The sequence below is a fragment of the Protopterus annectens genome, chromosome 17.part0, assembly GCF_019279795.1.
Source record: "Protopterus annectens isolate FY-2018-M chromosome 17.part0, PAN1.0, whole genome shotgun sequence".
Lineage (NCBI taxonomy): Eukaryota > Metazoa > Chordata > Ceratodontiformes > Protopteridae > Protopterus > Protopterus annectens.
This window is the reverse complement of record NC_056751.1, coordinates 621,227,522-621,251,593: the sequence shown is the minus strand read 5'-3', so window position 1 is coordinate 621,251,593 and position 24,072 is coordinate 621,227,522.

Sequence of the window (24,072 nt, the reverse complement as noted above, 5' to 3'; positions counted from 1 at the left end):
CACATGGCAGGAAAATGTATTCAGGGCACATGGTCCACCAGACAAATGCATCTACATATCAATGAAAAAGAGATGCTAGCTGTTCAGAATGCCCTGACAGCTTTCAAGGATCTTCTCCATCCAGGACAACTACTGATAAGGATGGACAATACTACAGTCATGTGGTACATAAGCAGGGAGGCACACATTCCTACCCCCTCTGCAGGCAAGCCATGACTTTGTGGAACACAGCATTGACTTATCAAGTACACCTGCAAGCACAATTCGTGCCAGGAAAGAACAATACTCTGGCAGACAAACTAAGCAGAAACCTTACGGATCCCCATGAGTGGAAACTGGATCCACAAGTCTTCAGCATGATAACAAAGGAATGGGGATGCCCAGACATAGATCTATTTGCTCCCCCTCACAACTGCCAACTACAAAAATTCTGCACAAGGACTTATCACAAGCAAGCATGGAAAGTGGATGCTCTGTCATTCAGCTGGAAAAGTCTAACAGTATATGCCTTTACTCCTCTACCTCTCCTCCCCAAGGTACTCCTAAAGGTCAGACAAGAGAAGCCAAAAATGATTCTGATTGCCCCAGACTGGCCAGGCCAGCACTGGTACCCAATCCTAAAAAGCTTGTCTCAAGGCCCAGCCTTGACATTGCCTCTAATTCCTCACTTACTGACTCAGCGAAATAATCAGATTCTGCACAGCCAACTCAGGACCCTAAATCTGGCAACATGGCGGATAATGTAACCATTCAAAACACACCTCTCTCCAAAGCAGTGATGGATGTTATTTTGGAGGCCAGGAGGCCCAGTACCAGAAAACCTTATGCAGAAAAATGGAAAAGATTCTGTGCTTGGAACCAGGCACAAGGAATTGACACATCTGTACCAAATATTAGTCAGATTTTGCAATACCTGAGATGCTGGACAAAGGCCTATCCTTTTCATCAATTAAAATTCATGCCTCTGCCATTTCAGCTCATTACAATACGGAACCTCCTATTTTTTCCCATCCATTGCTAAGGCAGCACCTCAGAGGGTCAAAAACGTAAGACCTCCAAGGAGAGCCCCAATACCTGCATGGGACCTCAATTATGTCTTGGAAAAACTCATACTGCCGCCTTTTGAGCCAGCCAATACAGCTGATATAAAGTTTTTATCTTGGAAAACAGCTCTGCTCCTAGCAATAACCTCTGCAAGATGAGTTTCAGCATTACAGGCACTCATGGCTGTGGAACCTTTCATCATTTTCCATCCAGACAGGGTTTCTCTAAGGACGAACCCAACATTTATGTCTAAAGTAGTGTCCAGTGTGGCCCTTAACCAAACCATTCATTTGCCTACCTTTTATCTGAACCCACAGAATAAGGGTGAGCGACTTCTGCATTCTTTGGACATACACAGACAACTACGCTTCTACTTGGACAAAACTAAAGCTTTCAGAAAAACTGAGCAACTTTTAGTAGCATATGCTGCAGGATCTCAAGGAAAGCCTATCTCAAAACAGACTTTTTCAAAATGGATAGGCCACTGCATTCATTTCTGCTACTCACAACATGGCAAATCAGTGCCCAAGGGCATTAGGCCTCATTCTACCAGGGCAGCAGCCACTTCAGCAGCCTTTCTCAGAGGAGTACCAACCAAAGACATTTTAGATGCTGCAACTTGGAGTTCAGTGCACACTTTTACAAAGCACTACCATTTACCTCTCTACTCTAAATCCAGAGCAGGCTTCGCCACTGCAGTTCTGCAAGGTCGTATAGCCTCTCCTAATCCTATTTAGGCCTAGCCACCCAATCTCAGCTTTGGGATTCAACCCAAGAGTAATAACTGCATTAGTGAAACACGATGAACATAGTACAGTTGTGTACCTACCATAAATGTAGATGTTCAAGTGTATTCACTGTTGCAGTCCAGGTTACTCACCCACCATCCCCCTTTTCTTTGATGGGACTTACCTATACTTCTCTATCTTATACAACCTATGTGGTGTATTTGCTTGTAGATGAAGGATATGTTTATTTTACTGCATGCATAATTATTGGCATAATATTTTTAGCCTACCATTTTGGGGGCACCTGACATCTGGGGCAAGAAAAACTGAAGAAAATGGCATTGGCTGCATCTTTTATACCCCTGGCACTCTGATGTTGGGGAAGAGGCGATAGCAACCGACGCCGGACCTAAACTTTGGAATTCTGGCTGACCGCGGGTAGCCTGCCAGCAGGATAACCCAAGAGTAATGACTGCAACAGTGAATACACTCGAACATCTACATTTATGGTAGGTACACAACTGTACTTTTTTATTATTTGCACAGTAGTTGGCATAGAGCACTGTCAATGGTTAGGAATGACTGTATAGAAATGGCACTTAATGTCAAAAATTATGCATATGCTAATACTTTGCCATCAGTGGTGCAAATAAGCTTGGTAGTAATGGGCTTCAGTAAGTGATTCTGACAAGCTGAAAGTAATGTCAGTTCTGTTACTTGTATAGGTTTTGTTGTCTCGTTGTATACCTGATATGAGGAGTCTAGTCCAATGTAGTTAGTGCACTGCTGTGTGTCGTGAAGGGTGTTATTCTATCACATTTTCCTTCCCAGTTTCACAGTGTATTCCATTGAACTGGTACAATTACAAATGCATTTGCTGACAGGTAATGATGAGTGCAATAGTGATATCATTTGCTTGTATGCCTTATTAACCTGCACATTGTATACACATAATGGTGTTTTTTTCACTGATGTGGATATGAACACAAGACGTACTTTCAATAATGCATAAAACAGTGATGTGGAGATAATCAGGAATGCTTGGGTGACACTCCAGTATGTGACAGCTGCCTCTATTACCCAACACCTTCATGTTCAGTCCCTCTAACAATACCTTTGTGACTGCCATTCTGCAAAATTCCTTCACCTATGATGTTTTAGACACATGATAGTTCAAGTCCCTTAGTGACCTAACCCATGACAGAATTGCTGTGGAAACACAGGAGAACTATGGCTAACCAGGTTTGCTGATGACTGCAAACTGAGAGCCATAATTGACTCTCCGGCTGACACAGACATCCTCCAAAAGGGCCTTACTGAGACGGACACCTGGTGTCAAAGTCATGACCTCAAGCTAAATGTCAAAAAATGCATAGTCATCCCGTTTGGGAAAAACAAAACACCCATGAATTACCACATAGGTGGCAGCCCCCTTAATACAGAAGAGGTAATAAGAGATCTGGGGACCCAGATAGATAGTAATCTCTCCTTTGACAATCATATTACCAAAGTAGTTAGAAAATCCTTCTATGTGGCCCATCTAATTATTAAAGGGTTCGCATTTAGAAATAGAGAGGTTATAGTGCCCCTCTACTCGTCACTCATTAGACCCATTGTAGAGTACAATGCCCCATTTGGGATGTACCTAACAAGATGCTCCCAACAGCTGGAGAGAACACAAAAGTACCTCACCAAAGAGGATTACTGGTCTAAAACATATGTCCTATGCAGCCCGACTGAAAAAACTCCGGCTGTACTCAGTGGCATATTGCTTACTCAGAGGTGATCTCTGCCTGACTTATAAAGCCATGTCCAACTCAGAATTGATGGACATGCTCCACCTAAAGAAAGTCACTGCGAGCCACATGCTCTAGTGAGCTAAACCTTGCCACAACAATATATAGAACATGCTGGAGGGATAGATTCTTGTCATAGAGACTCCTCATGCTTTGGAACAAAAATCCAAATTACATCAGGCAGAGCCCCTCACTAACACTCTTCAAGAGAAACCTTGAGTGGATGGGTAACGGAAAATACACCCCTGGGATCACTTCATTGGCTCTGCTTGACAGAGGATTGGTTAATTAATCAGTGAGGTGGCGAAAGTAGACACACTCTGGCTAGGCTTATAAATGCCCTCGGGCAGATAGCCTAGTGCTGTGCACCTATATCAGTTAATCCATCATAGGTCATAGGTTAGTATTAGGCTATCAGCCCTAGGGCCTGTACAGCCTAGCCATAACAATTCCCTGGTGGCTATTTCTTCCCACAATATTTACTTCCCTGGACCCCGTCTATCAGGATGACTGATGTGATCCCCGGGGTGAATTTCTTATCTCCCAGCTAATTGTCAAGGTTCTTTTTGAAGAGGGCCAAAGAGGCGCTCTGCTTGACATGTATGGGCAGTCTATTCCAGAGTCCGGGGAGTCTCTGGGTCAGGAACCTATCCCTCCAGCATGTTTTGTTCATTCTGATGACAGGATTTAGATCCCTGGAGCATGTGGCTCTGAGGGATTGGTATTTCTTTAAGTGTAGCATGTCCAACAGTTCTGGGTTTGACATGGCCTTGTATGTTAAGTAGAGATTGCCTCTGAGTAGACGATATGCGACAGAGTATAGCTGGAGTTTTTTTTAGATGGTCAGCATAGGGCATCTGCTTTAGGCCTGTGATTCTTTTAGTAAGATATTTCTGCAGCCTTTCCAGTTGTTGCAGATGTCTTGAGACGTACATACCAAACGGGGCGTTGTATTCTATAATAGGTCTAATGAGGGATGAGTACAATGGGACAATGACCTCCTTTTTCTGGATGGAATGCCCTTAGTGATGAGGTGTGCCACATAGAAGGATTTCCTGACTGTTGTGGTGATGTGGTTATCAAAGGTGAGACCACTGTCCACCTGTGTCCCTAAGTCTCATCACACTTTTGGTGTTTAGTGTACTGCCACCTATGTGGTAGTTCATGGGTACATGTTTTTTCCCAAAGGGGATAACTATACATTTCTTGGCATTGAGCTTGAGCCCATGGCTCTGGCACCAAGCACCTGTTTCTGTAAGGCCCTTTTGTAGAATATCCACATCATTTGGGGATTCAATAATGGTTTCCAGTTTGCAGTCATCTGCAAACTTTGTAAACCAGAGTCCCTTAGTGTTGACCTGTACTTCAGAGAAGCAGATGCCAAACAACAGCAGTCCCAGGATTGAACCCTGAGGTACTCCACTTGTCACTTGTCTGGAGCTGGATTTAGTGTCAGCTACTTTTACAGTGTAGGTTTTGTCAGTAAGCCAGTTGGCAATCCATCAAGTGATGTAGGGATTAATGCCCAGCTTAGTATGTTTATCTATGATTCCAGAGTGGGGGATGGTGTCAAAGGCCTTGGCATGGTCCAGATAGGCTATGTGGACCACCTTACCCTTGTCCACAGCTCTGGAGACTGATTCAAAGAAGTCAATCAGGTTCAGGAGACAAGCTTAGCCCTTCAAAAACCCAAACTGGGTGGGATCCAGTGTTTGAAGATTGTCAATGTCTTTGTTTATGAGTTCCATGATAATACATTCCATGGCCTTGCAGATCAGGCTCATCAGACTGATGGGGTGGTAGTTCCCAGGATCCAAGGTGGATCCCCCCTTGTGAAGTGGGATAACTGTAGCTGTGCGCCACTCAGTGGGCACGAAGCCTGAGGTGAGGCTATGATTAAACATGACACTTAGGTGAAGTGCCAGTTCATGTAGTACACAGCCTGATATGTCGTCTGGTCTCATGGATGCTGTGTTCTTAGCTTTGGAGAGTGATTTTTACCTGTGTGGCCATTATTACCGGAATTTGGCAATCTTTCAGTATTGAGATGGGCCCTTTAGGGGGTGAGAAGGGGGTGAAGTTGGCACTGAATCAAACTCCCAGGATATTGGCAATATCCTTGGGATCAGTATATTTAATATGAACCAGTACTTTAGTAATGTATACTTAGTATTAGTAATATGGGCATATATCTCATTCTCTACCATGGTAATTCACACAAAGTACAAATTTACCACTTAACAGCCATGGACATACTTTTGAATATCACAACAAATTGATCTTGCTGCTTTCACCATTCCATGATGCTTGTCATCGAGCAGCAGTACTAACTAAAATTAAATTTGCCTTTGGCCACTTTCATATAATGCTGTGTTTTTTTTTGTAATGTGCTTAGCCTTGCTGTGTGACAGAAAGCAATACTGGTAAGAGCATGAGGAGACATAACAGGCTCAAATGTTAATGTAATGCTGATGGGGTGCTTGACTCATTAATAGAATATGATGATGTGAATTGTGATCCTCACATTGACAGTGTCTGTTTGACAAATCGCTTTGGTCATTCCCCCTTATATGTGTCTTGCTTCCTTTAGGTATATGTTTTCTGAGATTTGGAGTATGACTTCTCCTGTGACATCAGCAGTTAATGTGCATCTCTACAGAATGTGGACTTAGATAAGCAGATGTTCAAATCCAGCAATGCATAACTAGTATGTCTTTGTAAGAAAATAGTAACAGGCTGGGTTGACTTGTCCAACAGATCTGATGTGTACAGTTCAGCTTGCAACATTAACTTAAGTAAGGTGTAGCTTGTAACAAGGGTAGGGAATCCCCTTACGTGTTGCACTCCCTGTTAGGGCAATGATATGCATTCAAACACACTGATCACATTGACTCTTCAACTGCCTGCTTTCTGAGAATTGTGATATAACTTCTGTGGCATCAGCAGTTAATGCACAGCTGTAGAGAATGCAAACTTAGATATGCAGGTGTGTGAATACAGCTATGCATAACTAGTATGAGTGTGCCACACAATAGTACCAGGCAGGAATGGCTTAAACAACATATCTGATGTGGATAATTCAACCTAGCTGAAACATTTACATGGCTACAGGATTTGGATCTTTCAAACTCCTGTTATGAAAGCCATATGCATTCCAACACACTGCTTAAGATATCCCTTCAACTGTGTGCTTCCTGACAACTGTTATGACTTGGCTTTTGACATCAGTAGTTATTACACAGCTGCAGAGAATGTGGACTTAGGTGTTTAAATCTGGCTGTGTGTAACTAGTATGAGTGTGTCACATAATAGTACCAGGCAGGAATGGCTTAAACATATCTGATGTAGATAATTCACCCTAGTGGAAACATTTATGTGGCTAGAAGGTTTGGCTCCCTCAAACTTCTTTTTAGGGAAGCCAAATGCATTCCAACACTCTGCTCTAGATATCCCTTCAATTGTTTGCTTTCTGAAAACTCTGATATGATTTTTTTCTGTGCTTTCAGCAGTTAGTGCATAGCCTTAGAGACTAGAGTTAAGTAGGCCAGTGATCATATCTGGCAATGTGTAACTAATATGAGCATGTAAGTAAATAGTAACAGGCAAGACTGTGTTGCTCAAGAGATATAATATGTACCTGTCTATGTAGGAGTATCATTAACAGAGGTGAAAGGTTTGATCCTCCAAGTATTGTTCTCCATTTTAAAGGAGCCCATATGCATTAAATTTGTGATTCTTGACTAGTATGCTATAACTTCTGTGACATCAGGAGTCAGTGCACAGCTTCAAATGCTGTTGAGCTAGGTAGGCAGATGTTTGAGTCCAGCAGTGTAACTACTATGATGCATATTAGCAACTAACAGTCAGGACTATCTTACTCCACAGATATGCTGTGCATAATTCCACTTAGTGTTAACATTTGCATATGGAGAAGGTTAAGAGGGAGGCCATATGCATTAAAACACACTACTCAAGCTGACACTGTGCGCTTTCTGACATCTGTACTTTGAGCTATTCTGTGGTATCAGCTCTTAGTGTACGGGTGTAGAAACTGCAAGTTACATAAACAGGTGTTCAAGTAACATGTACCTTGTATGAGTGTGTACAAAAGCAAGTGGTAACAGGCAGGACTGCCTTACTTAGCAGATATGGTCGTGTACAATTCTACTTGAGTTACATTTACACAAAGAATGGTTTTGATTCTTGAAGTGTTGTAATCCCTTTGGAGAGGACCAAATGATCAGGTTATCCCTTAAAATGCTTGATAACATCTGTGATACAGCTTATTATGCAACATCATCAGTTAGTGCACTTCTAGAGCATATTGACTTTGAGAGGCAGGTGTTCAAATCTAGTGGTTTGTTGTTGGTAATACTGTCTTCAAAATCATGTGGTAACAGACAGGAATGACTTACTCAGTAGTTGGTGATGCATTCAATGCTACTTAGTGGCAACACTTTCAGACATGCAGGGTATTGATCCCCCAGATAATATGTTCCCTTTTAAGGAAACCCATAGGTGTTCAAATACAATACTCAAGTTATCCCTTCAACTAATCTGACTTCTGACAACTATATTATGAGTTCTTATGTGGTGTCAGTAGCAAATGCCCAGGTATACAGACTGTGAGTTACATGGCCATGTATTTACATGCAGCATTGTCTACGCGTATGAGGGTATAAAACAAAAAAATAAATAAGAGGGCATTGGAGACATGCTGAAATGACTTACTCAACAGATAATATTTGATTGTTTTGATGGGTTATGGATTTCAAAAAGTGTACTTCCTTTTAGGCATGCCCAGTTTACCGATATATGTTTTACATCTTCCATTGCATGAGTGTTAGCACAAAGCAGCATCAGTAATCAATAGTGGGGAATAGTGATGGTCATTCCTCTTTCTATGTCAAAAACTGAGAATTTGTCTTCGGACACATGGCCTTGCTGACTGTCATGCTATGGAAATTACAGATGATGCAAGGACTACAGCGACAGTGTTATTGGCCTGTCTACAAATTTATTGTCTTCTGCAGTTTGCTTTAACCCTGATATCATGCTGCAACTTTCTGTGAGGCATGTTGAGTGTTGTGATCCAATAATTACTATTGTTTGTTGCACAATGTAGCTGTTTACTACTCATTTTCCAATTATTCCATCACACATATTTCCAAATGTATATTTTGAACTAGTGTTTTACCAATTTTTGTTTGGCAGTATTATTTATTTATGTAAAATTTCTTTACTAGGAAAGTCCAACTGGGACAGAGCTCATTTTCAGTGGAGGCCCAGGGAGAAATGCTCCAGGCACATGTCTTTGAAATGTGGGAGGAAACAGGAGCACCCAGAAGAAACCCACATGAATGCAGGGGGACATGCAGACTCCAAACAGAAGGCATGTCAGCCGAGAAATGAACCTGAGAACCTTTTGCTGTGTGGTGACAATGCTGACTACTGCACCACTCCACCTTTGTACATATAATACACATGTAATTGTGACTTAGGTGGACAGGCTTTCTACTCCTACCTGATATATATTGAAGCACTGTATCAAACAGTTGTTGCTAGACAATGACTTAATTCACAGATGTGCTGGAATTAATTTCCTTAGCTATAATAGGTGTTTTGCCATATTCATTCACAGACATATTTGATGAAGAACTTCCTCAATATGAGTGTTTTCTAACAAGAGTTCCATCACAGTACAGGTGTAATGACTTGTCCCACATCTCCCTTGTACATACATCTCACCTGTTATGATTTCCACAGCTGTTCCATTTTATGCATCATAATAAGTTATTTGCTCTTCCACCTGACATTTATGTTTCTGTGGCATATCCTTGAGGATTACGGCCACTAATGATCGATCTTTTCTATGTCTCACTTCCTACCCTTTACAACATGCATGTTTCTGCCACTATTGTTATTGTTTCCACTTTCAGAACTTGTAGGAACGGTATGTACAAGTTTTACCTAAGTTTTTGCATGTAGCCACACATTTATGTGTTTGTTCAGTATTTCTGCACTGGGAAGTTTGAGAGATGTACCTATGTGGAGTTTCTTACATGGCTGTAATTTCTTACAACAAATTTTCTTTCCTAAACATTTTATAACTGTTAATGACAGTGGCAGTGCCAGTAATATTGAACATAATATTGAACATGTCCTTGGATTCACTCAGTGCATGTGTAGCAGCCTTCATTATCTGTTTGTTGCTAGGCTTGCTGTTGCTCATGTATTCCTGATTCAATTATCTGAGGTTGTGAAGTGCATGTGCACTCATTTCTGAATCTCTGGCTTATCATGCACATTCTTTGTTTACATTCTGCACACACATAAGTGGGCTTGAGGTAAAGCTGCTAATCATATTGTGTTCCTTGGTTTCTTGCATATTTGATTAGCAGTGCTGCTCATCATGCTAACACAATTAATTATATTAGCTACATAGTGATATGTACACACCAGTAATGAATCTCTGAGATTGTCTATAGCTTAAATCAAGGACATCGATCTTGACATCCACCCATGTAAAAACAGCGGAGATTATTATCTTGATTCTATATATAATGTGACCAACACACTTTTATAAACACAATCCAGCACAGCAGCCCAAAACTTCAGTGTTATGTTAACTTTAACTTTCTTCAGTCCTCCTCTTCTTATCTTATTACAGTGAAAAGCCTGTATGTGGTACAACTAAGAAAAGTATTTGTTTACTTTAATATCTTTTAACGTATACAGTGGTCGCTAATAAGACCCCCCCCACTCCATATTTAAATACTCTTGCCTGCACACTATATTAAATCCACTTTGCAATGTAACATGCAATTTACATCAAGAATTTTTAAATAAATAGAAATAAGAACACAACTAGATTTTCATTACGTTTACTTCTTCATTCCCTTTTAGTGTCCTTATAAACTACTTCACCCTGCTCCCTAACACACATTGTGGATGTGCAATAGCCGTAATCAGAGGTTAGAAAGCCCTGGTAAAAGAACATCAGCTGAGGACCCACAGTAACTGGCTGTCACCCTGAGTGTACTACCCAAGCAAGGATTCTGAGCCCTGTATTCCTGGACTTCTCACAACAATAGGTTAGAAAGCCTTGGTAATAGAACATCAGCTGAGGACACACAGTAACTGGCCATCACCCTGAGTGTACAACCCAAGCAAGGACTCTGAACCTTGTATTCCTGGACTTCTCACAACAATAGGTTAGAAAGCCCTGGTAAAAGAACATCAGCTGAGGACCCACAGTAACTGGCCGTCACCCTGAGTGTACTACCCAAGTAAGGACTCTGAATCCTGTATTCCTGGACTTCTCACAACAATGTATGATGTTTATTAACTCACTAATGATTTTTTCCATCCTACCTCCTGCATTATGGATACTTGCACATCCCAAGGGTCACTAATATATTCCCCTACCTTTCAGCTTACCAACTGCCCTTCCAGCCTTTACAACTCTTACTCTTGTACAGCTTTAACTGGAAAGTATTGATTGCCCCTTCAGCGTTTCTAGTTTAGGTCCTGACAGAAACGCTAAGCAGCTAACCTCTTAGAATGAGCTTTACTTTTTAAGTAGTCATACCTGTAAGTCACCAACCTGACTCTGACTGATTGTTTCCAGCCAGAAAGGCATCCGTGGTGGTTCTTCCCACTCCGTTCGCCCTGAGGGCTCACTCTGCTCCCGTACCCTGCCCCCAATTCTCACCCACCCCCAGCACACCTACCTTTATTCTACCCTTTCTCCACTCAGTCAGCCTAATTACCCAAATAGTAACTCTTCCCTCATTACCCCACCTACTTACACCCATCCCACTTAAACACATCACTCTCTCTAACTTCCCACCAATTAAGGTCCCCTCTTCTTTCTTATTATACTAAGAAAACCTTTATCTCTTTCTCAACCCTATCTTACTTCATAGACATTTCTCTTCCCCAAATTCATACCTATTATACTCCCTTTGTACTGATATTCTCACCTTAATTCATGACACCCTCTGGGCCCCCTGCTTCCTCCTTGTATTCCTAATTCCCCTATGCTATGCCAGCTCATATTCCTCCAATGCTCGTCCAATATTACCTTCAACAATAACCACTACACAAACCCACCTTCACCTTCAATCTTATTCTCATTTCCATTCTATCTCCTCTTCCCTTATTCAGCCTAACCCTCTGCAACTATTCTACCCTAAAATCTTCACCACCACAGCTAAGATACTGACACCTAAACTAATGTTAGATCTACCTAAACTCTTACATTGCAAACCCAAATGGCTAAAGGTTATTTCCTTTAACAACCTAGTATTAGTTGAAGACACCCATCCCAACCCTGGTCCTAGTCCCTTTACTAACAACACCTACCCCTTATCTCCCTCCTCCCTCCCTCCCTCCACAACACTCTTAAAATATTTGCCATCAATGCCCAGAGTCTCAACAATAAAGTACACCAATTTCAAGCATGGCTAAGCCATAACCAACCCAACATCTTAGCCATCTCCGAAACTTGGCTCAAACCCCATATCTCCAACTCTGAAATCCTGCCCTCAGGATTTCATACTCTCAGAAATGACCGATTAAATAAAAAAAGTGGCGGCACTGCCCTAGTCTACTCTAACTTCCTTGCCTTAATTCCCCATTCAGATTCCAATTCCTCAATTCAACAACACTGAACTTACAGCTGGTCTACTAAAAATGAATAAACCCAAGAATATCTGCTTCATTGTCCTGTATATCTCACCTGGTAGCAACAATATCTCTACCCTGGAAGGTATTCTCCTATGGGCCTCAACTGAAATTAACTATGAAACTTACATTCTAGGGGATGTAAATATTGACTGGAATAAAGTCAATAGTCCCTCTCCCTCCCTATCCATTAACCTCTATAACTTTACTCAAGTAATCCTCTCCATCACCCGACCCAACAAAACAAATCCCCCAGGATCCACTATTGATTGGATCCTAGTCACTCATCCAAATAAAATAACCAACACAAACGAAGAACAAGAAACCAAACTACTGAAAAGTAGGCGAGGATGAACGCAATGAAAGCCAGCAAACTGACAATAAAATAAAAGAAACTTCGGTGTGGATCAGTGCCTCACCTTCATCAGACTGAAACAAAATGAAAATCAATTAACATTCTTTATATAGAAAAAAATCTAGCAATCAATGAATTAAAACCTAAATTAGTGAACCCAGTTAATTCTTAAAAGAGAAAGCCTTCGTGCACATACTGGTAAGTTACACTGTTTTTAACTTGAAGTCATGTGCAAACATGAACACATTTCCTTTATCTTATTGAATTAGTTAAAAATAAAAAGCAGCAATACATATTAATTTAAAAAATCCATAATAGTTGCCATAAATAAAAATGACATCAAGCCTTATAGCTAGTTGACTAAGCTAGCAATAGCAAAATTAATGATGAAACTAACTATAAATTAGTTAGTAAATTAAAATAAACAATATATAGTAAAAGTCAATTAGTTAATTATTATGTATAAATATCTATCGCCGATGTAGTTACTAATAAATGTGTATATATATATATATATATATATATATATATATATATACACATATATATACAAACCTAATAATCTAGTAAGATATAAATAAGTAATAATAATTAATAATGAATAAATACAAATACATCATTATGTATGCCATTATGCATGAATACTAGATAACAGTACCTGTCAAATAATCATCTCTTAAGGGCATGCAATTTCAAAACACATTTAACAGATAGATTTTCATTCAGCCCTGGTGGAATGGACGCCCCTGTTTTTATTTGCCAAATAAGCTCATCAGTTTCTAGTAAAATCTGCCAAGGGCCTCCTCTAATATCATTATCTCGATGTTGTAACACTAAAAATTTAAAAATATGTCCAGGGTATTCTAAAATGTGTTTAGCCAAAGCGTTTTTAATGTCCCCCTTATTAATGGCATAAAATGTTCGCATGCTGTTTAAGTTTCCTTTCAGTTTTGCCAATGTAATATGCATTACATTGGCAACATAAGGCTGCATAAACCACACTTTTGCTATCACAATTGAATCTTGAACCAATCATGTATGTTTTGTTGTTAATTATACATCTAGTCCCTTCAAATATGTGTTTGCACTGAGGGCAAGTACCACATTTGAACATACCTTTAACCCTATTGTTTGGGATTCTTGTTTTTTTCTCAAGTAATGCTTTCAAATTAAGCCCTCTCCTGTACGTAATACGTGGTTTCTCACCTAATGTTTTAATCAATGTTAATTCTTCTCTAATGACGTTCCAATTTTTATTTATAATATCCCTGATAAATACATAATCTAGGGAAAACGTCGATAAGAAGCTGGTCATGTGAACCCTATTATTCTTGTTATCCAATAAAGATTCCATTGGCATGGGCTGTTGCTGTAACCCACTAAGTAAAGGCTGAAAATACCCGTTTTTTCTTTTATGATAAACTTCTTGCTTTATATTATCAATCAAGGAAGCAGGGTAGCCTCTATGCATAAACATGCCTTGCAGGTTTTCACATTCAGTCTCAAACTCATCATCATCAGACGCCATTCGGGCTGCCCTAACCATCTGACCTTTTATAATGGCCTTCTTTTGGTGGTAGAGGTGATTACTTGAAAAATGCAGAAAGGTATTTGAATGTGTAGGTTTCCTATAAATCCTACTGATGTACCTACATTTACATCTGTCATTCACTAAAAGAATGTCTAAATAGTTAATCGAAGTATCATCAATGTTATATGTAAACTCAAGGAAACTTTTCATGGTTGAAATGTTACAGATAAAGGTTGGGATAAGAGTTTTATCTCCTCTCCAAATGCAGAACATGTCATCCTGGTATCTTGTATACCAGGAGACATGCTGTTGGTAAAGACTATTCTGAAATAGTAACTCATTTTCCCAATATGCCATGATGGCATTGGCAAAACGCTTACTAATAAATGCAAGTTTCTTTTATTTTATTGTCAGTTTGTTGGCTCTCATTGCGTTCATCCTCGCCTACTTTTCAGTAGTTTAAATAAAATAACCAACTCTGACTCCATTCCCGACACCATTAGTGACCACCTCCCAGCTTTCATTCATCATTCAACTAGCTCTACCCCACACTAGTGCCAATACATTCTCACTTGCAACCTCAGCAGCTTCAACCCCACAACTTTCACAAATATTCTCAAACAAATGAACTGGCAAATTCTAAATACCCTTCATCTTGACAAAGCTATAGACTACTTCAACTCTGTCTTCCTAGACACTCTAAACTCCCTAGCCCCACTAAGAAACAAAAGGATAAAAAATAATACTGCTCCTTGGCTATCCAAAGACACAAAACAAATTATGCATCAAAGGGACAAATTATGGAAGCTTTACCAAAACAATAAACTGCCCAATACCCTGCTCCAATACATACAACTCCATAACCTTGCAAAACAGCTAATCACTAAAGACAAAAAATTCTACTATATTAAGCTCCAGTCCAATAACAATAAAAACCCAAGCAATTCTAGAAATCCATAAACTCACCTGTCAATCCAGACGTAAGCCAGGGAACCTTGTTGGCTAGGCTTACGTAGGCCCTTGGGCCTATAGCCTAGTACCTACCTATGAAACTAATAATAACCCCTGTCCTGACCCAAGTAAATCTGACCTCGAACTAGGCTCTGAATTTAACTCATTCTTCATAGAAACTATTTCTGACCTGACCAAGACTTTCCCCAACAACAATCCACCTATCCCTCATACGTCTCCATCTAACTCCCCTAATAACCTACCCCTTATGTTTGAGCTCAAACCTGTCTCTACTAACTTCATAAAAAGACTTCTATCTAAAGTTAAACCTTGCTCCTGACAATATTCCTTCCTCCTTCCTAAATTGTGCTGCTGATGGTATAGCACTCCCAATCAGCATCATTATTAACAGATCTATAAAGGCATCATATGTCCCCAAACTCTGGAACTCAGTTTATATTCTTCCTCTTCACAAAGGAGGCAAAAACACCAACATCTCAAACTTCCACTCCATTGTTCTGCTCTCACCAATCTCCAAAATCCTAGAAAAATGCACCCACCTCCAACTTGTGCCTTTCCTGACCCAAAACCAACTTCTTACACCTACCCAGCATGGCTTCCGCCCAGGCCATAGCACTATAACCACTGTACTCTCTTTCTTAGAAACTGTCAATCACGCCCAAGATTCAGGACACTTAGTATCTACTGTTCTGCTCGATCTTTCTAAAGCTTTTGATACTGTTTCCCACAAAGACCTTCTGTATCATCGCTCAAACCTACATCTCTCACCAAACACTTTATCCTGGTTCTCTAGTTACCTTTCAGATAGATCGCAGGCAGTTAAATGGAAGAACTCCACCTCTACCTTCTTACCTACCCCAACCGGCGTGTCACAGGGATCCATCCTTAGACCTATGCTTTTTAACATCTTTATCAATAACTTTCACACTGCTATTCCTGATGCCAAAATCATTCAATATGCAGATGATTCAACCTTAGTCTGTTCTGCCTCAAACCTCCCTGAACTGCTGACTAAAACCCAAACTGCTTTTTCAGTTACTGAAAATTGGATGCACCAAAACCACCTCTCTCTCAATGCAAATAAATTAAAAATTCCACCTTGTAATAGGTGACTCTATTGTCAGACACACTGATGTCCCGCTCACCAGGCTGAATAAAGAGAAGGTCACAGTGAGCTGCCTGTCGGGCGCTAGGATCCGCCACATAATGCAAACACTCAGGTCACTCCAAAGCAAATACAAATATGACTCAGTCATTGTACATGCTGGCGTGAATGACCTGAGACGTACCTCCCTCGACTACATGAAAAGAGACATAGAGGAGCTCTCTGATCATGTAGCCCAGGCCGGTATGACCCTGACCTTGAGCAGCATCTTACCCTCACCTAGAATGATGCCACAGTATAAAGACAAAATGATCGATTTTAACAATTGGCTAAAATTTTGGTGTCATTCAAAGGGGATCCAGTGTCTGTCAGTCTGGGATGACATGCTCAACAAGCCACGTTGCTTCGCTAGGGATGGCTTGCACCTCTCACCCCTGGGCTTTCGGATATTGGCAAAGGCTCTTGCCACCCCCATAGTGCCTTTTTTAGGCAAGGCTCAAAAGTCAAACCCACCTCCATAGACAGCACAAGGAACAAGACACTAAGGGTAATGCTGCTAAACTCCAGAAGTCTTAACCTCAAGATGCATGCACTCGAAGCTCTCCTCAGTATGGAGAACATCGATATCTGTGCAGTGACAGAAACCTGGTTCAAGGCTCCAGAGAGAACCCCAGCACTACCAGGTTATACCTCATATCATGCTTTTCGGCCCCAAAACCCAGACCGAACCACAAAAGGAGGGGGAGTTTCCGTATTTATCAAGGATATCCATACCTCCAGGTTAGTGGCAGTGCACGAAGTATCGGAGACCATCCATGTGCAACTGACAGTGGGCAAGACTGCTTTTCAGTTTATAGCATCCTACAGACCACCCTCTCAAAGTCAGGAATCCCACTCGGCTTTCCTGAAAACATTGGAGAACACTAAGATCTCTCCGAACACCATTATATTGGGCGACTTCAACTACCCAAACATAGACTGGGAGCATTACTCAAGCCCCATCACCTTAGTCCAAAGGTTCCTGGAATTTATAAACTCAAATGCTGTGGAACAACTAGTCACCATTCCCACAAGAGGGGAAAACATACTAGACCTGATCATTACTAACATGGGGACTCTATGCTCCATACCAGAAGTATATCCCTCATTGGTAAGATCAGACCATAAATTAATTTCACTGGATATCCACATCCCGACCCCACCCCCAGCCCAGAAAACCGCAGTGAAAAACTTCTCAAAAGCGAACTTCACACTTCTCAAAACTGAAGTGGAATCCTTCAAGGCCCCAGGGCCAGTGGAAACTATGGCCCAAACTGCAGAATCCTATATAAACGCATTCTACGGACATCTCCAGGAATGCATGGATCATGCTATCCCAAACAAAATCAAGACCCAATCATCCAAAGGCAGGCGTCCAGTCTGGTGGACCCCAGCCATAAATAAACTGTACAACAGAAGGAGGAAGCTACTACATGATAGAGCAAAATCCCTAAAGGGAAGGCATCTCTGATCAGTACTAGCAAAAAATTACGATCCCTCATAAAATCCTCCAAGGCCAGCTTCGAGAGAAAAATTGCATAGGACACTAAAGACAATCATAAGGCTTTTTTCAGTTATGTTAGGAACCTGGGATGCAACTCCCAGACTTGTTCTGAGTTGATTCTAAATGACAAAAAATACACTGAACCCACAGACATCGCCAATATCCTGGCAGACAGGTTCAGTGCAAACTTCTCCTGCCCCCCCCCCCAAAAGAGCAAGTATATATCCCGGCAGAGTGCAGCCTCCCAAACATCTCTGATGCTCAGGTAAAGGCCGCCCTCTCCAAAGCAAAAAACACTGCTTCCATGGGACCAGATGGCGTCCCGGGTTGCGTCCTACATGAACTCCAAGAAGAACTAATCCCTCAAGTAAAACTGCTGTAAATCTCAGCCTCACTACAGGATATGTGCCCAAAGAATGGCATACAGCAACAGTGGTCCCACTCCACAAAGGTGGCACCTCTGCGGACCCTGGAAACTATCGCCCCATAAGCCTGACTAGCCTAGTATGCAAGGCTATGGAGAGGATCATCATGGAACTCATAAACAAAGACATTGGGGACCTACAGACACTAGATCCTACCCAATTTGGCTTCGTCAAGGGCAGATCCTGCCTTTTGAACCTGGTCGACTTCTTCGAAACAGTCACCAAGGCCATAGATGAAGGGAAGGTTGTCCACACAGCCTATCTGGACCTCGCAAATGCATTTGACACAATACCCCACTCGGGCATCATAGATAAGCTATCCAGCCTAAATATAAACCCCTATGTCACAAGATGGGTCGGAAACTGGCTCAAAGACAGAACCCACAGAGTCAGAGTTGCTGGAGCCATGTCAGACTCGAAACCGGTCACAAGTGGCGTCCCACAAGGTTCTGTCCTGGGACCTCTCTTGTTCAGTATTTACTTTTCTGAGGTACAGGCCAACGTGGGAGGACTATGGCTCACCAAGTTCGCAGATGACTGCAAACTGGGCGCCATAATCGACTCTCCAGCCGACACAAACATCCTTCAAAAAGTCTCGCAGAGATGGATAACTGGTGCCAGAGCCATGGTCTAAAGCTAAATGCCAAAAAGTGTATAGTCATACCCTTTGGCAAAACAATGTGCCCACAAATTACCACATAGGTGGTAACCCATTAAGTACAGAGAAAGTAATTAGGGATCTGGGGACCCAAGTTGATAGCAATCTCTCCTTTGACAACCACATTGCCAAAGTGGTTAGAAAGACCTTCTACATAGCCCACCTCATCATGAAAGGATTCACATCTAGATCAAGAGAGGTAATCGTGCCCCTTTATTCATCACTCATCAGGCCCATCATAAAATATAATGCCCCCTTTGGGATGTACCTTACCCGACACCTGCAGCAATTAGAAAGACCCCAAAAGTACCTCACCAGGAGGATCAAGGGACTCAAACAGATGACATATGCTGCTCGGTTAAAAAAACTCCAGCTCTACTCAGTTACATACCGCCTACTTCGAGACGATCTATGCCTGACATATAAAGCTATGTCCAACCCAGAATTAATGGACATGCTCCACCTCAGTAAATCTAAATCCCTTAGAGCCACACGCTCGAGGGACTTGAACCTCAGCACAGAAATAAATAGAACATGCTGGAGGGACAGATTCATAACCCAGAGGCTCCCTTCACTCTGGAATAGAATTCCAATTCATGTTAGGCAGAGCACCTCACTGACTCTCTTCAAAAAGAATCTTGATGAGTGGATGGAGGATCGTAGGTTTGTCCCGGGGATTACTTCCGTGACAGAGGCACAGTAAACTAAACTTTAAAAAGGGCACAGTATACTCAAATCAAGGGGTGGTGTAAGCCAAACACAATCAGGCTAGGCTTATAAATGCCCCAGGGCAGATAGCATAGTATGAACCTATGAACTATTCCCTGCCACAAAGACTTACTCCTGTGACAAAAATGCTTTCAAAGTCCTTAGTCAAACCATCTCACCTATAGAAATGGTTCCTTTTGCTAAACTACTTGGCATTACTGTTGATGAACATCTCAGTTTGATATCCATATTCAACAAAATATAAAGAAAACCCACCAAAAGTTAGGTATGCTTTACAGGAACAATCTCTTTCTCCAACTCTACTAGGCATACTCTGGCCACTACTTATCTTCTTCCTTCCTTTTTATACAGAGCCCATCTTCTTACTAACCTGTCCTCCTCCATCACATCCAAACTAGAAAACTGCTGTAATAAAATCTCCAAATTTGCCACCAAATCCAAAAATTCCACCCATCACTGCCTTACCCTTCAATCTCTGAATTGGCTAGAACTCACAAACTACCTAGGCTACCTCACACTCACCACTGCACACAGACTTGTATTTCACCCAACAAAATGTCCGGCTCCAACAAATATCCTTCCCCCTTACACCCCTAACAGAACTCTAAGATCTGAACACCAAAACTTACTTACTATCCATAAACCTAAACGACCTGCTGGCCAACTTCTCCTCTCTTTCTCACTTGGCAAGAAATGGAATTCTTTTCCTTCCACCCTAAGGACAATATCAAACTCAGAAAACTTCAAAACCCAGCTTTTCAAATTCCTGTCCACTAAATGGAAATGTACCTGCCTTCACCCTACCTAATTCTATTTAAGTATATGCCCCCAGGATATTAATTCTATTTAAGTATATGCCCCCAGGAGATTTTCTCCCATGTTCCTAAGCTCTCTGTAACTCTCACAGCTATTTTCCTAATGAATGGATCTAAGCTGTCTGCAACTCCTATAGCTACTATTTACAGGATACCAGCTTTGTAAATAGCATCTCACTTTAAATGAGTGCATGTAAAGTGTTTCCATATTTACTTTAAATGTGTGTATTAAAGTGTTTTCACACTTAAAATATAAGAATGTATGCACAAATGAATCTGTACAACCCTTAAGAGCAACCACAATGAATTTTGTTGATCATGCATGACACTGAATGTACATATTTGTAAACTGTTCTGTATACTGTATCTTTCATATTTTTGTATCTCTACTGTAATATGTATCTTGGAGATTTTCTCCCTGGGCCTCCACTGAAAATGGGACATTTGGGCCCAGTGGACTTCCCTGGTAATCAAACTGGAAATAAATAAATAAACATAAACATTAATGACATAAAGTGGGGTATATGCTTTACAGTTTCCCCTTCAGTTTAACACAGGCAGCAGAATGCCAGTATTTCCAACCACTTTTTCTTGCAAAGCCACATTTCACGTCTATTCCTTTATCCACTGTGACTGGTGCCTTATACTCTCCCATTTATTAACTAATTTCATTGCTGATCGTCGTCTTTCTGATCATTTCCTACCCAGTACCAGTCTCTGGTTAAAGTCTAAAGTACTTCTGATTCTTACAGTTAGTGCCTGTGCTGTTTTTTTGTCTCTCAAGCATTTTCTTTTGGAACAATGAAAGTGGTTTCAATAGCAAAGTCTTTCTATGGACTTTATTATTGTCAATATAAGAAGAAGCTTCTGATTCACTGTTACTTAGATAAACTTTGTTCTTTCTTCCTTAGCCTGTTCTGCATCAAAAATGCCTTTGATCCCACAGGGAAAAAAAATATTCTAAATATTTGGATACAGCAGCTTGAATCTCACACTTCTCTTGGCATTCCCTAATTCCTGGGATGCACTTGTTTCTCTTGTGCCTTGTATAGTGTGAAAAGTCATTTTCCACAAACACTCTGTTGTCCCCAGTTTTTAATACTTTCCCCTTCATCCTCGGTTTTAAAAAGAGCAACTTTTTCTGCTGGTATGATTGCAACTTTACTTTTATAGGTGTTGGCTGCTTTATCGTCAACATATTTGTAATACCCTTAGGCTTAAATTGTAAAAACAAACTTTTTTATTGTACAGTAATGTAATGCAATCAGATAACCATTTAGTCAGTTATGCTAGTCACTGCCTTGCCCACTTTTTGCTTGCTGAATGCCACGAATAGTTGATCAAACTTTCTGAAAGACTTAGTTCTGTGAAGGTAAAGCCTGAGCTGGTGATGGACATCCAGCATATGAAGCTTGTATTTGCCTTTATTAAAACATTGTGAACATCCGCTGTGGTGCAGCGGTAGTATTGTTGCCTCACAGCAAGAGGTTCTCCCGTTTGATTCTCAGCTGGAGTGCGGGGAGTGCCTTCTGTGTGGAGTCTGCATGTCCTCCCAGCGGTTGGGTGGGCGTTCGAAAGACATGCTTACATGGACGTGCCTTCATTGAAGGTTGAATGTCGAGCTGGCACTTTGGCGTTTGTGAAAGTCTACTGCCAATCATTAGCAGACCGGAGTTCTGCTGTGGCAACCCCTAACCAGGAAAAGCCGAAAGACAAAGAAGAAGAAAACATTGTAGAAAAAAGATTGGTAGATTTATTGCCTGATATAGATTAGCTTTGAATGCCACCTTAGGAAGGAAGGACACATTAGTTGTCAGTGAAACCCAGTCCGTATGAAAAAATAGATATGGAGGTTTGCAGGACATCTCTGTGTGCCTAGCTGAAGTGACAGCCACCAGAAAAAAAATTTTTCAAGATAGAAACTTCAGATCCACTGATGCTCCTGGGCCAAATGGTGGCTGAGTCAATACTTTCAACATAACAATAATGTCCCAAGGAGGGGCCGGATCTTTCATTGTGGGTTGGAGTAGAAAAATTCCCTTTAGGAACGATTTAGAAATTTTCAAAGAGGCTACAAAAGAGTTGTTTTGGCCTATATGAAAACTAGAGATGGCTGTCAACTTAACCTTGATAGTTGAATAACTAGTTCTGTTGTGAAAAAATTGTGATAAAAATTCTAGAATGGATGGAACAGGAGATGAAAATGGGTCCAGACCTTTGGATGATGTCCAAATAGAAAACGTTTCCCATTTATTGTGGTATATTTTGGTAGTGGCATATTTTTGAGATGCTGATAAGATCTGAGCAACTGACAAAGAAAAGCCTGGCATCTCTGGCTAATATTAGAATTGGAGGAACCAAGTGGTTAATTTCATGGCTTTCTGGCCTGGGGGGGGTAGTCCATATTTGTGTCAGTAGATCTGGATACTGCTTCAGTTTCCATGGAGGATGCACTAGAATAGACCACAGGAATGGGAATCATGTCTGCTGAGGCCAGACAGGAGCAACAAAAGTCACCTTGACCTTGCACATTCTTGGGGGAAAGCATGAAGGACACCCAGGGGCCAACTTTGGAACAGACCATTCCTTGGTGACTGCCCCTGCAGAGACATCAGGGCAAAATAACTGCTGCACTTGTGTTATAGTTGGGATGCATAGAGATATCAGCAAAGATAGCCCCAGAGACTGAAGATCAAGTTTGTTATGAGGCATTAGGATAGATCTGCTCAGATTCTTGGCCAGAACAGTGGATGTCTCCAGGATATGCGTTGCTATTAGAAAGCTGTGTGAAAACATGGCCCATTGCCAGACTTTCATGGCTTCATGGCATAAAGAGTAGGAATGGATTCCTCCCTGTTTATTGATATACGACCAATGACATATTGTCTGACCATACCTGAATCGCACTTCTGGAGTGACTGTCCTGAAAGGCCTGCAATACAAGGAGGACTACTCTCATCTCCAGAACACTGATGTGATGAATGACTGCTATATTTGACCATGTGCCCTGGACCATCTTCCCTTGGAAATCATCCCCACCCTAGAAAGAAAGTGTCCATTATCACTACTGCTACTGGAGGATCCATTCAGAATGGCCATCCATCTAGCATTGAAGGAGACATTATCCACCAAGATATGTGTTGCCTGCAAATCTGAGTCAGTCTTATTTTGGCATGAAATAGATAGCCCCTTTGGGACCATTGTACCAGTAAAGTCCACTAGAGAACCCTCATATAACATCTGATGAATTGCACCATGAGGATTGTGGATGCCATAAGACCCAATAGGTGAGGGATCAGCCTTGCTGGTGGACAGAGGTGGTGAAGAACTTGAGTTGCAGTGAGAAGGAGTGAAAAAACCCTGGACATTGGAAGACATATGTGAAATCAATAAGGTTGTGTTCAGGTGGCATCCAATACATTCTGTCTGTTGTGGTGGCATAAGCTGGCTTTTGGAAATGTTGACTGTGATGCCTAGATCCTGCATCAGTTGGAACAAAAGATCCTGGCTGTATGATAAATTATTGGTTATATCGGTGAGATGCCAGTCATCAAAATTTGGGAAAACCTGGAGCCCTAGTAGGTGCAGATGCACTGCTGACACTGCCATAACTTGGGTGAACACCCATGGGGGGGCTGTGATGAGCCCAAAGGGCAGGGCTCTGAACTGAATGATTGTCTTCC